The sequence below is a fragment of the Silene latifolia genome, chromosome 7 (assembly GCF_048544455.1).
Source record: "Silene latifolia isolate original U9 population chromosome 7, ASM4854445v1, whole genome shotgun sequence".
Lineage (NCBI taxonomy): Eukaryota > Viridiplantae > Streptophyta > Magnoliopsida > Caryophyllales > Caryophyllaceae > Silene > Silene latifolia.
Window position 1 is genome coordinate 95,649,740 of NC_133532.1, and position 17,536 is coordinate 95,667,275.

Here is a 17,536-nt window from a genome sequence, read left to right on the forward strand (position 1 = left end):
GACCATCTTTAATATGTGCAAATTATATGAAATCTATATATACTCCAATGATAGCATTTCTTACCATGAATCTAATAATATTATTTTCATAATTTTTTTACCGACATTATTTTGTCAAATGAAATTTAAAAGTTTTTATATGAAAATTAGAAACATCACTTGAATATAAAATAAGAAATACATAGTATATATTATAATAACTAAAAGATTTTCCAAACATTAACTTAGGTTAGAAATCATTATTGTAGAAAGAGTAATATAAACTCTTTTAAGAGTTATCTCTGACAATACTTAAGGGAATCAAAAGATTTTGGGTTATGACTTCTATTTATAATCATAAGATCACCATGCCTTACGGTAATCTTCCGATGTGGGACAATTTTAATATTTATACATAGTATATTCACCACACTTACGTTACTTTTCAATGTAGGACAAATAACATACTAACTACTAAGTACACCATTTTTTTTGTACCTACTTTGAGATCAACCCGATTTAATGATGAGAAAATACAATACAATACAATATACACTCTAATGATAGCATTTTTTTGTCACAATCTAATTATATAATTTTCATACGATATTTTTTTTCAAATGAAATATAAAGTTTTTATATCAAAATAATAAACATCACTTTAATATAATATAGAAAATGTATATATATATATATATGAGACATTTCTATTATTTATACATAATATATTCACAACACCTACATTATTTTTCAATGTGAGACATATAACATACTAAAAAGTTTATATCTTTTATATCAAAAATTTTTTGGATTAATACCTAAGTTTCAAGGATGCCTCCTATTTATATTTATAGAATCACCCTACCGTATACTATTATTTCAATGTGAGATACATAATTTAATTATTTAGACGTAGTATGTTCATAATGCCTACATTATTTTTCAATGTGAAAGATATAACATACCAAGAAATACATGTCTCTTCTTAAAAAACCACTATTGTATACATATTATTTTTCTTTGAAGGTAAAAACCACTTAGTCTCGATCATTAGATATGGATCTCTACATCGTGCATATAACGACTCATTAAAGCTCTATTACTGCATTCAGAAGACAACCATTAGTAAAATCTTTAGTTTTATATTGTGTCAGGAGACTACCATTAGTAAAACTTTCTATTTTTTGATTTTCTTGTTCAACCTTTAGTTATTTTTTGATTTTCTTGTTCATATTCTTAACTCTTTCCCGAGTAATTCCCAACGATTTCCACTTTATTTTTATATCATATCGTAGATAACGATAGAAAATCTTAAGAGCTCTTTAAAACAATATTTATGAGCCTCAAAAAATTTTGGTGGATACATAAGTTCCAAATATGCATCCTATTTATAATCATAGGATCACATCACCTTATACTAATCTTTCGATGTGGGACAATTCTACTATTTATATGTAGTATATTCACCACACCTATTTATTTTCCAATGTGGGACAAAACATACTAAAAAATTATACAATTTTACGTATTAAGAAGTACACCATCATTAACATGTGCAAATAATATGAAATTTATACTCTAATGATAGCATTTTTTAACACAAAGCTAATTATATTATTTTCATAATTTTTTTAACGATATTTTTTTGTCAAATGAAATGTAAAAGTTTGATATAAAAATTGGAAATATCACTTGAATATAATTTAGGAAATATACATATTATAATAATTAAAAGATTTTCCACTTTATTTTTTTACATCAAAAATTATACTTTCCTAAATTGATTTTTGATGATGTGGACGCTCTCAGATCGCTCGAAAAAACTCTCTTTTATATATATACTAGATTTAATGCCCGTGCGATGCACGGGCTTGTTTGTAGTGCTCTGTCGTATATAATATAGTAACAAAAAAATGTTTTCAAACAATACCGCTTTAACTTAATAATCGTAATATGATAACAGATTGTTGTATATTAACTAAATTAGCATTTCACTATGTCGCAACTACGGAAAAAAGAACAGTCTTATATGAAAACAATGTTACATGTTTTTTTAAGGTTTTTCTTAGCTTACTTCTTGTTAATTAGTTTTCACTTAGCTAGCTACTTTCCTCTCGTCTAAAACAAAATATGTATTTCTTCAATTTGGCTTGTATTTCTTCAAAAAAAAAAAAATAGCAAAATATGTTTGAGTCGTGTTCTATTCATATTGAAGGTTAATTGTATATTTTTACTCTTGTAGTCATCACGTGAAACATGAAGTTAAATTGGTTGTTAGTGGCCTAGTGGGTAAGTGTAAACAAATTACCGTATAAGCGACTTTACATAAGAAAATTTTAAAAAAGATTATTTTAAGAACTACATCTTCGTTTAAGTGAATTATAACATTTGTGTTAACAAATCCGTTTGGCACAACTTATATAAGACTACCTCACGGGAGAATAACCTATAAGAGTATTTTGATTAAAAAAAAAATCATTATCATTATTACTAATATAATTAAATGAATTTTTTTTGGACAATAGGACAGTATAACTGTTTCACTTGGGATAGGAGTCTAGGACCTATAAGATGATCAATTGGGATAAATTCTACTCCGTATGTCTTATATTTTTATATATAATAGGACCGTCTAACTGTTTCACTTGGGATAGGACTTATAAAATTGTAAGTCTGACTAAGAGAATGATCATTACCTTGCAGATCGTGCCAGTTTCGTGTTTATGCCAGTTTTAAATCGATCATTATCTTCTCAATCCGAAAAACTAAAAAAAAAAAAATCAATCATTTCAACTCTCCTCTTTATATTTAAGCAAATCTTCCACTTAACCCGTATAACCTGACAATCGAACTAACATATTATCCCATTAATTCAAAAAGTGATGAATTCTATGTCTTATATATAGAAGAGCACAATTATGTAGATTATCATTATTACTAATCTAATTAATTGAATTTCTTTTATATAATAGGACTAAGGACCTATAAGATTATTAAGTCACCACATATATTCATCAAAGGGTAAAAATGCAATCCGTGATATACAAAACAGCAGTATATGGAAGTATAATGTAACTGCAAGACTTGTGTTTGTTTGTTGTTGTTAGTCGAACTCCTATATGTTTGCAAAAACCGTGAAATCGTGCAAGATAATACTCACGTTGTCACTTAGTGCGGTTTAGTACGCTAAAATAACCTTTTATCAGTTGTTCTGAGTGCTCATAAGATAAGTATCATATAATACGATTTTAAGAGTGTATGTAATTATATGTAACTATCATAGCTAAATTTAACAATCTACTCAAGGTAAACAAATGATTGGAGACAGAGGGTGTACTATGCTTAGAAGACGGTCTCTCAAAAAACTTACCGTTTATATTATGAGAGAATGTTTTTTCAAACAAAGGGAAAAGGTGTTTGCTTTGTGTTAATAATAATATGTACTTCGTATTAGATAAGATGATGACCAACTCTTCTCGTATGCCTTGATTTTACGCATAAACCATACACAATAAGACCTAAACGAACAGTAGTATAAAAACATGTTAGATTCAAAAAATAATAGACAACAAAGAGAAAGTAAAAACCAACCATAAAAATCATAAATCATCCTACATTCCTACTCAACCATGAACATGAAAACCTGTATGAAAACAACAAAATTTTGCTCCCATGTACTCGCAATATCGGTTTCAAAAGGCTACATATAGACGTGAACGTAGGCATATACTCGAGGATAATATTGAACACTTGAACAGTAGTTGAACCTATCATTTATGAAATTAAAATACACGGAGTACCTACTACATTCACCAAATTATAGAATTGTTAAAGGGCCGGAAAACAAAACAATTGGAAGTAAATTACGCCCAAAAAAAAAAAAAAGTTGAATCATAACATAAATTCATTGTTTGGAGAATGTGAGGAGGGAGCGGTGGGACTTCGTTACGTTGGTTGGTCAAGGATTTTTACACATCAATTTTCAATATAAAATAAATACTCTTAATTATCAAATTGAAAATATGATAATAAAAACAGACTGAATGAAATATAATATGATTCATATATACTCAAAATTAGCTCCAATAACACTAAAAATTATAAAACGATATGGGTTAATTGAAAATTACCTTTTCCAGCAGAAATATATCAAAACTATAGTTCATTACACCCTTAACTTTTTTTTTTTGTGCTTGAAATAACCGATCAGCTATACACTCAATCTCATATCAAAGCTCATTGTACCTGAAATTACAAACAAATTACCAATTAGTACTTTAGATAAACTATACAATAAAGATATGAGACAACATAATCATAAGGCAATAAGCAAACAATCACTTAGGTTACACAAATAATACACAATCAATAATATCACAACTTTCATTCTAAATCAAATCAAAGAAAATAAACCAAAAACTAAAGAGGTATATGGTGGTTATAAAGTTAATTTTTTTTGTACGTCTGATTTATGGGGACCTAGGGGATTATATATATATATATATATATATATATATATATATATATATATATATATATATATATATAATATATATGTTAAATACATGTTGAAGTCGTTGAAGCGGTATAAAACTCATTATAGTATTTCGGAGTATTAATTAATTATATTATTTGATAAGAATCCTAACAATGAAACTCTATCGGTGTTTGATAACAAAATGGAATTTAATAGATAAAAATTACTTTAAAAATTATTTAGGTGTTTCGGCAATGTTGGAGACTCTATAAACGCTCGAAAAAAGCTTCCTTTAATAATATAGACTAGATTTAATGCCCGGGCGATGCCCGGGCCTATTTGTAATATCCTATGATTATGATGTAACAATACTCTAAGGCTCTGTTCTTTTTTAATTTTGTTGAACTGAACATATAGAAGCTGAATTGAACTCAAAAGAGCTTAAGTTTTCTGAGCTGAACTTATAGGAGCTGAATTGAACGTATAAGAGTTTAACTTATATAAAAATGGGTATAAATTAAGCATAACTTTTCTTAACTGAAGTTATAGGAGTTGAACTAAACTTATAACAACTTAAGTATTTTTTTGAATTAAACTTATTAGAGCTTAACTTTTCTCAACTAATTAAACTTATAATGACTGAACTAAACTTAAAGGAGTGGCATTAAGGCCCTTTTCTTTTTGGCCTTTTAGAGCTGAACTAAACTAAACTTAAGTGAATTGAATGAAACTAATAAGCTTAACTGAATTGAATTGAACTGAACTAAATGGAGCTAAAAATTAAATAAAGCTAAACTAAATTAAAGTGAGCTAAAAATAAGTTTAAAAGAATAGGGCCTAACCCCCAAAAAAATTTCATGGATTGACGGTTGTGTATTTCAATACAGGGCCCGTAGTAGAACGACAAATTAGTTTTAGAGTCTCTCTCAAGTAATTAAGGTCGTGCAATGTGTTATTTTTCTGTTGTTGAGTTGCTAACTTTTGCAATTTCATGAAATTTGTGACATAATAGGTAGAGTTTTTTTTGTTTCATCCATTTTTTTCATTTATAACGTCTCGTATGATTTATCACATTATAATTAATAATGTAAGACGGTTGGTTAAATATTTAACTGCCTATTTAATATTTAAATAATATTACCTTTTTCTTTTTCATGTTGTCTTTACATTATATCAATTTTTCTCCGTATAATATTAGTATGATTATGTATTACTCCCTCCGATCCACATTTAAGGTAACACCGGCTTTTGGGTGGTCTTCGAAACGGTACTTTGCCGTATTTTTCTTCACAAATACGCGACTTTTTTAAAAAATAATAAAAATTTTATGAAAGGCTTTTTCATACCAAAACTATATATATAATTTTCGTCTTTCAAAGTTTCATATTTTTAACGGAATTTTGTGGTCAATGTTTGTGAAGTTTGACAAACAAAAAGTGAATATTATCTTTGGTGTGAATCGGGGAGAGTCATCCGTTTATCTTTCACTTAGATAATGTTGGACTATTATCATAGTCTAATAATTATTTTAATTTGCAAAAGGTGTTTGTCATCATATAACACCAATTCCAATTCAAATAAGAATATAAGATGAAGATCTTATCTCATAATACCGGCAAATTTACACCATTAACAATGTAAGATAGACTTCTTGTCTTGTCTAATTTTGTTTCCAATCAAATTCATAAGTTTCACGTCACATTTTCTTATCTAATTTATGAGACCCGAATTATTAATTTGTAAATGACAATTGTGTGCACACTAAACCACCACTTCTATCTTTAAGCGCTTCAATGTAAGTTGTCAATTTGAGTAGCTTAACGTTTCTGAAGATGAGATACTGCTATTTGTTAGTAATCACTTTTTGCACCACCCTCAATATTTACATAAATTATCCATCATTATATTTTGTTAAAAGCTGAACTTTCATTTAAAAAAAAAAGGTCAGAAGGAAATAATTGAAAATTTATCTATCTCTAATAAAAAAAACTAATTTTAATGTTGATGTTGCAATTGTTGCAATTATTAAACTCGTACAATACAAAGTTAGATCTCATTGTATAATAAAACCATGCACATAAGATGGGTATACGCTTAAGACGGTTCAAGTAATAGGAATAGAACAAAAGCAATATGTATTACCCTAATTGTACTTGATCACATTGAGAGAAGTTTCTAGGTCGACCGCCATATAATCTCGATGTAACAATACTTAATTCCCGCAAAAAAAACAAAATAAAAGTGAACGTCCTAACAAAAAAATAATGCATTCAAATTACAAAATTTTTACAACAGTGATGATCACGCATAACGGGATAAAAAAACTATATGATCACATATGTTATTTGGCTAGTAAAGGGAATAAAATACAAAAGCAAAGAATGAAAATAAAAATCACGTTGAGTTGCAATTTTTAAGGGATATTTATACCTACAAACAAATAAGAAGTCTAACGTACTCATGTTTCCATTGTAGCAAGGACTTCTTTTGGTTTGAGATATGCACGTTCAATTATATACACTTTATATATTATCAGATTGGTCGAGAGTATTTTCAAAAAGGTGTTTGTCATCATATGTTTTCAAAAAGCATAGAAGAGGTTTAATGACAATATCTAAAGCGTTTTCTTCAATTTCATATTCTGCCAGCATAAGATAATGAAATACTCCGTATTAACTTCGTTATGAAACACACTTCCTATATGAATTTATCCTGTTCATGCATTCCTCCTCTAATCACAACATTCATTCACATTACTTAACATGGTGGCTATAAATAGTAAATCCGATTTGTTATATGTAGATTGGTTGTTCAAATAGATATAGTAATTCTCACCTCAAATTGATGCTTATCAATTCAATGAATAATATGTTCGAGTATAGTCACGAACTCGGATGTATCATTAGTTCCTGGAAAAAAAAAATCAAATCTCATAAATAGAACATAATGATTCAAAGATCAAGCTATTTAAATCTAAAATCTAAAACTACAATCTACAATATACATTAAGTCGGGAGAGGGGACGTATAATAACAAGGCTTTTATAAGGTAGATTATCATATTTCAACAAAAATAGGTAAAGAGTCGTAAGACTCTCATAGTGTATTTAATAATACTTTAAAGATCAATTTTGAATAAGAGTTTAATAGGTAAGAGTCGTATACTATGAACAAATACAAAATTCAATCTTTTTGTTACAATATATTTTATTTTATTTTATTTGCTAAGTAGAATTATCTTTAAGTGAAATAATTAATAAAAATAAAAAAACGTGTTTTGAAATAATTGGACTCTCTGTAATCGCTCGAAAAAAGCTTCCTTTATTAATATAGATATATATATATATATATATAAATAGGATCCTGTGCGAACCTAAAGTTCGGTGCGAACTTACGAACTATTTTCAGCCCTTGGATCAAATTAATCACAAGTTTAAATTAAACTCCTCGTCACTTCTCCTCTTCCTTCAAACGAATTCCCAAACCTCTAACCTCCCTCAGCTTTATCCACCACTATCACCGCATGTCTTCACCGTTGTCGGAGCTCCGTCATCATCTTGCTTCCAATAACTGCTACTCCACCGTCGTCGACCTGTTTATCGCTACACAACCACAATTAAACTGAAGTTTGGTCAAAATTGGATCTATTTAGCTCAAAATCGTACAAAAATGTCATTAATTTGGTTAGTTATTTTAATTTCTTTTAAAATTTTCATAGCTCTATGATTTAGACCACAACTTTTTTTTTTAAAATAAACGAGATGTATAGTGGTTGAGGCGCGTGACCAATCCACTGGTGGTGCGAGGCTAATTTGAATGAAATTTAAGGCGGTGCGTGATATTTGACGGAGATTGGGGATGTAGTGGCGAGAGGATGTTGTTAGGTGGTGGTTATGTGGTAGTCGTGGGGATGAAGTTGCGATGGTGCTGGGCTGGAAGTGTGTACGGTTTTGCGGATCTGAGTTCATTGTCGAAAAAGTTGCCGGAGATGGCCTGGTCGGCCGCCGCTGACAATGGTGGTGATGTATAGAGGTGGGGTGAGTAGTGGTAGTAGGGGTGTAATTGTTGTGGTTATTGTGGCGACGGTGGTGATATTGGTCGTGGGTCAAGTGGCACTTGGCAGCAGTTGATGTATTTCGGATGCTCGAAGGTTCCGCAAAGAATGAGTCGTGGTGGTAGTCATCGGGTGAGAGGCCGAGAGTGTGGTGGTTCCCGTGGGGATGATAGTGGATGACGGCCAGGTGAGTAGTGAGTAGTGGAGGTCCAAGGGGTGGCTGGTAGTTTCTGGATACACACAATACTACCCCAGGTACACGAATATAGTGCTAAAGATACACAAATTGATTGTGTATCTGGGTGTACTAATTTGTGTATCTGACTAGTCACCACACGTCCACACCTCTACTACGATATTATAATTTCATGACGATTATCGCTACTGTAACGTGGTGATGTTCAATGGTGTGTTTTCTGTTCGATCCGCTTATAGACTGGGTATGGGTGGATATTGGGGATCAGCTGCTATACGTGTTGGCGGAGGAGAGAGCGAAATTTGGCAGACCATTTGGAGGATGAAAATCCCACCAAAACTGGCCCATTTTATCGGGAGAGCTTGCGCTGATATTCTCGGCTTGTCACTCGTCATTGTTGTGACGATCCAATCTGTGGGCTTTGTAGCGATGCAGAGGAAACGAGTCTCCACATTTTCTTCCATTATAATGAAACTAGGGGAGTGTGGCATAACACCGATTTTCTGAGTGTTATTAATGAAGCTCCCATGGACAGCTGTGCTGAGACTATTGATTGGCTGCTGCAAAGGTTAGACGGTGACCAGAAACGCAAATTTCTCGCTACTATTTGGGCAATCTGGGCATGGAGGAATGCAAAAGTTTTTGAATAAAATATATAACCCTCTGAATGTTCTCGTGTTCAGCGTCTATAGATTGATTGGAGACTATATTTGCTATCACTTGCATGTCCTACCACATGAATAACATGAGTAGCTATTAAAGTATGATTCAAATGAATTTTGAGTGCACCCTTCTGGCTCCTGCAATGCGCATTTCAACATTTCATGTCCTACCACATTAAGAGTCAATTAAGTACGCTCGAAGGGGTGTGAGCGATGCCGATATCCGCAAATACCAGGCATTTGCTCAGACATTGCAGCAGTCTCGAGGCTTTGGCTCTGAGTTCCATTTCAATACAAGCATAACTACTCCCTCCACAACTGATGCATTTGTCGCCTCTGCTGGTGCTGCTGATGAAGACGACCTCTACAATTAAACTCCCTCCAACTATGTTTCCCATTTTACATTGTACTATAAATTATGAAAGGTCTTTCAGGCAGATTTAGACTTGTTCAATCCTTTCATACAGTTTAAAGATTTTATTCCATGTTATTGTTGAATTTATAGTCTTTCCGAGCAAATATCACTTCAAACTTATGAAGCTATTTTCTTCCATTCTCATGCTTCCCTCAAGTTGCTTGTAGAGATCATATCCAAACTCCCATTGCATTCCGGACCACGGATTAATATTGTTGCACAATTTACCGTATTAAAGATTATGTTAATTATGTTGATTACGATCCTACCGTATTAAAGATTAGATGTATGTTGAGGCAGTAGAGAATAACAAAAAAATAGAAACATAGAAAATATCAGTTCAAAACTTCACTGTTTGTGTTGTACATCAACACGATATATCGCAATCTTGACCTAAAACGTTAAACAATACTCCACAGTGGCTATTTTAAACGCTTTACTAGGCCCGTGCTTCGATACTTGCTGTCTGTTCTAGATGACAATGGTTTAAAGAGTGGAGCATGATGGAATCTGGTCCCCAGAAAGGGGTTTGTACGAAAAAATCACGTACAAAAGCAAAGATAAACACGAGTATGTGAGTTAGTACAGTTTGGATGGAATTATAGCGACCCAGCATTACTCCAGCTAATTGTTTACACTGTCAGCAAACCACATGCTCATATTTAAGTGTTCATCAGGTGTTTTCTCCCTCATTTTTTACCAGAAGAAAAATTCGATATCTGCCTTGTGTTGGGACTTAAACCAGTGATTTTTAACATTGATTTTTAAACGGATTTTTAAGTAACTATTTAGCTAGCTAGATACATTCATTTAAGTTTTTAGATACATACCTCTAACTAACTAGATACAATCCTTTAATTTTTTAGATACATACCTCTAACTTGTTACATACACTCGTTTAAGTTGCTAGATACATACATTTAATTTAAAGTAGATCTGACTCCTTAAATTTTTTTAGATACATACCTCGAACTTGCTAGATACATTCCTTTAAATTGCTAGATACATACTTCTAGATAGCTAGATACACTCTTCTAAATTTTTAGATACATACCTCTTTTTTGCTAGATACATTTCTTTAAATTGCTAGATACATATCTCTAGCTAGCTAGATATACTTCTTTAACTGACTAGATACATAACTCTAGCTAGCTAGATATACTTCCCATACTATAAATTTAGATTGCTAGATACACTTCCTTATCTTTCTAGATACACATATGTGGCAAGTTAGATACATTACCTTATCTTACTAGATACACATCTCTTGCTTGCTAGATACACTCATTTAAATTGCTAGATACACTTTAATAACTAACTTCTTTGACTGGCTTCTGCTGTGTGTCTGTCACTCTACTGTATATCTTCTTGAAATGTCAAGCTCAATTGTTCTCTCTCTGGGTTGCAGAAGTTGCACGACATGATAGGCAGAAGAGGAGAAGAAGACAGAAGTGGGTGTGGGGTTCAATTGCGTCGGCAATTACGCTTGGCAGTGCAGCGTTGATATGGTCTTATCTGCCAGGTGGAAACACATCATCTGCACCCATATATGCTGATGCTTCTGAGCCTAACAGCGATGCGCAGTGATCAAACTCCTGGCAGAACTAGAATTATAGTGGTATGAAATAACTACGTCGTCGGGTGCAGTGTACATTACACCATTTCTTATTGTCTAGTTGCATGCGTTTCTGCTATTATGCAGAATGTATAGCTCTGTTAAAGAATAATCTGTGTTTACTCTGAAGAGCCCCCTTGCCTTCCATCACTGGAATCACTCGGAAAATTCGTTCATTAAGAACCCTGATGAGAACCATTTCTCATTCTGGGCAATTCAGTACACTGGACAGTTGGGTCAGACATCCTTGAAGAATGCTATGTTTTAGGATTACATTTTTCGAGGGAATTTTTGATAAAGGGGACAAAATTTTGGTACACCAGCTATTGTCAGAGCGAAAGCTTCAATTTCTGTTGATTTCTAGGTTTTAATGCACCTGATGACAGTTCTCGTCATTTCCTGCATGTTTGTTGCAGAATAATACTCCACAGGTGATTATCTAGACTTGCCTATGTTTGCCTGTTTGGTACCTGGTTACATTGATAATTCGTATGTTTATACACTACTGGTGCTCTTTGATGATGGTTGAACATTTGTGCGTATTAGGAAATCAATGAGCATTCTTAATATTTTCTTATCAATGTGCGCTTGTGATCCCAACCGCTGAAATCTTAACTCGTATACATAGATGTTGCTTTAAATTAAAGTGAGGGACAAAAAGAGAAGAGGAAAGCAGTGATGTAAAATGCATTTAGCAGTTGCAGTAGCTTAGCTCAGCTGAAATCTAATCTCATGTAATGTACTCGTACTCGTACTCGTTTTCAAGGAAGGGATGGACCGATAACACTACACATACAGTCATACTCTTCTCCTTGTTTTATTCTACCTTCACCATTTAACTCTCTATCCTGCACCATTCAAGTAAACATCCTTAATGTAGGATTCCCGCTCCTTCTTCTCATAGAGCTATCATTCTGGACAGGGAGGTCGACTTCTGGTCTTGTCGATTCCACTTTACCGTGGGGCTTCTATTCAATTCCGTTCCACTTTACCGTGGGGCTCCTATTCAATTCAAGTAAACATCCTTAATCTAGACTGACATTTATAGTTGCCATTTGCAGCACGACAAATCTCACAAGACACAGACCCACCAGAAACCCCTAAACCACTGATTTCCCCATATAACTATCCCGCGACCACGACACAGACCTGCCGGAAACTACTAAACCACCGTGTCACCATTATTCGAAATTTCTTCTAAGTTCTAGATCTACAAAAAAAGGAAGTAGAATTTCACAAAAATAACTATGCAGGCAATACAATCGGGAAATTTAGAGTCAAAAAGTGGTCTTCATCACCATTGTCGGTAAATCAATACGAGGTCGTCGGTGAACAAAGTGACGAAGAGGAGGGTTCAGCGTCGCTGGCATATGAGATAGACGACTTCGGCGGTCGTCTAGGTTGTTGCGGCCGATGGTGGTGGTGATGGTGGTAGATTAGGGAGAGGGATGGTAGGCGTGGTGTTTGAATGTGTGACTGATAAAAGGACGTTTCTGAAGCGAAAGTTAGGGGATGACTTTTTTTTAGGCGATGACTTTAGGCTTTTGGAATTGTGTTGTTTTAGGTTAGTTCGTACGGTTCGCACTGAACTTTAGTTCGCACCTGACCCCGACCCTATATAAAGAAATGTATCTAACACGGGAAATAAGTGTCTCTAGCAAGACAAATGAGTGTATCTAGCAATTTAAAGAAGTGTATCTAGCAAGTTAAAAGAGTGTACCTAGCAAGGTAAATGAGTGTATCTACCAAGATAAAGACTCGTATCTAGCAATTGAAGGAGTGTATCTAACTTCTTGTATCCAGTAAGGTAAATGAGTGTATCTAACTTTTTTATTTCTTATGAGCTATGAGTGTTTTAATCAAAAATAAACAAATAATTGAACCTACTATATATATATATATATATATATATATATATATATATATATATAAAATGAACTAGGAGTGTTTTAATCAAAAATAAACAAATAATTGAACCTACTATAGATATAAAATGAACCCGGGACTCTTTTGAAATGTACCTAGTAGGTAAAGGGATTAAACGAGGGGGTCGGGTATCTTAAAACGGGACGGGAAAGGGTTTAGGGTTGGATTAGGCGTGTATCTAGCAAGCTACGAGTATGTATCTAGTAAAAGGAATGTATCTAATTAGTTAAATGAGTGCATCTAGCATGATATAAATGTGTATCTAGTAAGGTAATTTATGTATCTAACAAGATAAAAGAGTGTATCTAGCTTGCCAAATAAGTATATCTAGCTTGCGAGGGACATTATCCATCCAGTGTAATAAACTAATAAACAAAAAGTCTTGAAAAATGCCTTAGATATTTGTTCCCATTAATTAAATTTAATTGCCAAAATTATGCAGAACCTCGACCCCTTGTTTGATGCACATGTCCTAAAGCCTAAATGTTTAACTCTACACTTTTGCTAATAACCACTCTAATACATAGGATGCTGAAATCCGATATGCAGTGGTGGACTTCATTGATTTCAATAAACGAGTGTCTAGTAATGTTTCTTTCAACTATTCTGGAGATGTATAGGAACTCAAAGTTTGAAGTAAGATCTACACTGTTAAAACAAACAAACCTCTGGGGTGAATTCAGTGTTGTCGACTACAAGATAATATTCTGCCACTGTTGTTGGCTACAAGATAATACGATGTCTAACGTGATACGAATTTGTCTTTACGATTTTCTTTGGCTAAAAGTAGAACAACTATAACTGATGGGAGTTGAAATGATAATACAGAGCCACGGTAATGTCAGGTCTGTTGATTGTTGGTATTGCTGCACTGCCGTACTTAATCACAGCTGCCCCGAGAATTGAGCCAATGATCAATTTAAACAGGTACTTCAGGTCATCCTGCACAGTCAATAACATTTGTAAAAACACTGTATCATGCGGGGTACTTTGTTAGGTCACCTTAGCTAGAGTTTGTGCCATCTGCCTAAACATTTCTAGGTACAATCCACTCTACTCCATTGGTTCACATACAGCTTGGGCAGAGCAAAGTATCCGTCTTGAATCCAAACTTCCATCTGAATCATTCAACCTGAAAGTTCTGATATTCTTGACAAGTTGATTTTAAAATGGAGGCACATACCCGATTTTGCTCAACTATACACTATAATTTTAATCCAAATTGTACACTACATTACTAATCCATAATCTGCAACATCTATAATGTATTGGCCTTTTCAAATATTCTTGCAATGCATCTTGCAATTTATGGAACCAAATAGAAGAAGACCAATATCTAGTGAGAATCAAAATGAAGTTTACTATAAGTTACTCGAAGAAACCAAGAGTAGAATGTTTCAACTTAGGAATCCACATTTTGAAACTTACGCTTATAAATTATACAAAATAAAATATCACAATTCACAACTACACTATTAGATTCACATTGTTGTAATTCATTCTGGGTGCTACATTTTTTCGTTAGTCGAATTATGACCTCTTTGAAACCGTGTCATCCAAGTATCATTGGTCCCCCTTAATCCTTAAGCTCCTCAGATTGACTTACGGAAGACAGTATTCATCACATCAAAACATAAAACGCAAGTTGGAAAACAAAAAATCCCGAAATCCAACTCCACACATGATATTATTGAAAAGAGGCAATCAATAATGGTGATGAAGTCTGATAATAGCTAAGTAAGACAACATAACAATAATGAACATACAACATTTAAAAATTGCTCTAACTAATTTAAAACCCCTAATTGAAAAAAATGCTATGAATAAAAAATCTAGCATACCCAATTTAGACATGGAATAGTCGAAGCTTTGCCTTCAAAAATTAAGAAAGTAAAACCCCCCATTTAAAAAAAAAAACACTAGACGGAACCATAGAACGCAGTACATGGTTAAAGTTGTCTACTACTTGATACAATTATTCTAGTGAAGATCACTATTTCACTTTTGATTATCTTCCACGCAATTTACCATGGAGTCTACACCAACAAACCCACAAATATTATACACAGACGGAATCATAGAAAGATTAGCTTAGCCGGATCCAAAAGAGTTCACCTGGGATTCGACCCTCAAACTGGGGTGACCTCCAAATACATACTCATAGCCCAACACTTCCACCAAGTATATAGTAAATTAAAGTAATTGACTGTTTCGACACACCAAATAATGCAGCGACAGTATCATAAGAAACCAAGTAATTAGCATTATTCTTAAACTGGTAATGAGGATATTTTCTACTATCTAATCCACGGATACCAATCGATTAGTAAACAGCGTAAATACAATAACACTCCAATGATTCACATGTAACACATAAATTATCAAACAAGTCAGCGAAAATTGATCGAGAACAAGAAAAAAACATGATAAATGGAGAAGAACCAAAGTGTATGCTTATGTATAGAGACAACGAAGACTGTGGGGACGATAATGAGCTTGTTAAGGAGGAACGCAACAAATCGCTGGTAATGTAATGTTACAATACGCACAAAATAAGAAATAATTAGCAAAAAACAGTAAAATTAGGGGTAGAATTGTAAGAAAACTTACACTTGTGAATAAATTGGAGACATTATATCAAGAACCGCAGTAGACGAATGACAGGCGAGCAAATGCGAAGTTGTTGACGCCATTTTGAGTGGAATGAGGCAGGAATGAAATTAGGGTTGGAATTCTTCAAATTAGGGCAAATTTGGGAGAAATTAAGAAAATGATGGAAGTAATTAACGAAAACAATGAAAATTAGTACGAATAATAAGCTTACATGACGAAGAATCTCCCAAATTTGATCGAAATTGAAGGATTGATGTCATGAATTTGAGCGAAACACGATCGAATGTGTGGTTTCTGGGAAATAGTTAGATAAAGATCCCGCCATCGGAGAGTCATCGTCGTCGGAGAGCGGCCATTGTCGGAGAGCGGTGCAGGTCAGTGATGCGTGAGATTGGGTGTGTTAGTGGTAGTGAGACTAAGTCAGGTGAATTTGGGGGTTTGGTTTGAGAGGATAAGGAGAGGATCTTGGCCGTCTAAGTTTCCATCTGAATGGTTGTTATTTGGTTCGTAAGTTCGCACCGAACTTTTAGTTCGCACGAGATCCTAATTCTATATATATATATATATATATATATATAGATATAGATTTCTTCCCTCTTTCCTTTTTCATGCTAGTCGAATTTTCTTTCCTCTTTTCTTTTTTGGTAAGTTTTGTGTGGTCCAAATTTATTTGCATGTGAGGTAGAGTGTTTCGTGTGATCCAAAATCTTTTTCTTATTTTTTTGTGCAGAAGGGGGAATAAATGATTGACTAGGAGGGAGTAAAATAAAATAATGTTATATTTTGGAAACTATTAAAAGGTAATAAATCAAGCTATATTTCCAAAAAAAATATAATACTCCATAATTATTTCGATTTGATTTAATGCATATATATAATATATTTATAAAAATATATAAGCCTCTTAAAATTGTATGCCTAAATAGTAAAAGTAATCCTATTAGTAGTGAAAATAATTGTAGTAACATTTGATATAATAATATGATAATAATCACTCATTTGAATAGTCAAAGTAACATATTAGCAGCGAACGTGAGTAGTGAGAGTAATAGAAGTAACAGCGAGAGTAGTGAAATTATCAATATTAATGCGGCAGTAGTGAAAGTAACAATAAACGGCGGGAGAGTGAAAGTAACAGTAGTAATAACGGATGTGATAAAAGTAACAATACTAACAACAAAAGAAAGTATTCCTCAAAAAAAAAAAAAAACAACAAAAGAAAGTACAGATATAGAAACAATTAATTAATCAATCGATTTAAGTAAAATATTAATAACGACATTAGTGAATTTGTCTCATATTTCATCGCAATTTAAAGTGTCATAGAAAAATATATTAATGATAAATTTATAAGTTATGCAACTTTAAAGTAATTTTATTTAATTGTAAATAAATTTTAATGCTAAATAGAGGTAGCCCGGACGGGGCCGAGCACCAATACTAGTCTATATTAAAACTATAAAAGAACCACTCCATATTGGACTGGTCACGTGCGATAAAAGAACCACTCCACATCAGATCGATACGTGTCGGCTTCACATTAAAAATTTTCCCGCCCAAGACTTAAAACCCTAGATTGTATTTGTCTAATATATTTTCA

The 17,536-nt window shown here is 33.0% G+C and overlaps 1 long non-coding RNA gene across 1 annotated transcript; it reads right to left on the reverse strand.

The window, feature by feature from the left end:
* Positions 1-13,888: 13,888 nt before the first annotated feature.
* LOC141592381 (uncharacterized) lies at positions 13,889-16,362 on the reverse strand. Its single transcript, XR_012521146.1, has 3 exons — positions 16,148-16,362; positions 15,934-16,057; positions 13,889-14,265 (listed from the first exon to the last, which is right to left on the reverse strand). It is a non-coding gene; the product is annotated as an uncharacterized LOC141592381 (long non-coding RNA).
* Between the last annotated feature and the right edge of the window lie 1,174 nt (positions 16,363-17,536).